The following is a 506-nucleotide window of genomic DNA, read 5'->3' on the forward strand; positions in this document are numbered from 1 at the left end:
CAGAGCTGAGGTGGGGCTTGAACCCACGAACTGTGAGATCATGCCCTGAGCCAAGATCAAGAGTCGAGTTCTTAGCCAACTGTGTCGCCCAGGTGCCCCCGATAAATTACCTTTTTAAAAAATTAAAAGGTAAATAAGTCACTAGCCAATTTGTTTTTTTTATTTTATTATTATTTTTTTTTTATTCTGGGGGGATGGGCAGGGAGCAGGGGTCTTCCAGTAAGGACCAAAAAACCTGCTAGACAAATTCTAAGAGATGTAACACTCAATTTGGGGTTTTTTAATGGCATGGGTGAACCCCTAAACATCCAAAAGAAATAATGACAAAAGAAAAGTAGCCATCAATTCAGAAGACATTTTTTAAAACCATGGGACTAATTTGCATAACAATAGGAAAATAAATTTGAAGTGGATAATTTTCTAGGAAAATATAACCCAAACTGACTCCAGACAAGATAGAAACTCTAAATCAGGAGTTAGTGAAAAAAAGTTTTGAAGAACCTTTC

General features: G+C 36.8%; 1 non-coding gene across 1 annotated transcript; it reads right to left on the reverse strand.

Annotated features, from left to right (window-relative positions):
- Positions 1-207: 207 nt before the first annotated feature.
- LOC113601611 (U7 small nuclear RNA) lies at positions 208-267 on the reverse strand. Its single transcript, XR_003422904.1, has one exon. It is a non-coding gene; the product is annotated as a U7 small nuclear RNA (small nuclear RNA).
- Between the last annotated feature and the right edge of the window lie 239 nt (positions 268-506).

This window comes from Acinonyx jubatus, chromosome B3 (assembly GCF_027475565.1).
Source record: "Acinonyx jubatus isolate Ajub_Pintada_27869175 chromosome B3, VMU_Ajub_asm_v1.0, whole genome shotgun sequence".
Taxonomy (NCBI): domain Eukaryota; kingdom Metazoa; phylum Chordata; class Mammalia; order Carnivora; family Felidae; genus Acinonyx; species Acinonyx jubatus.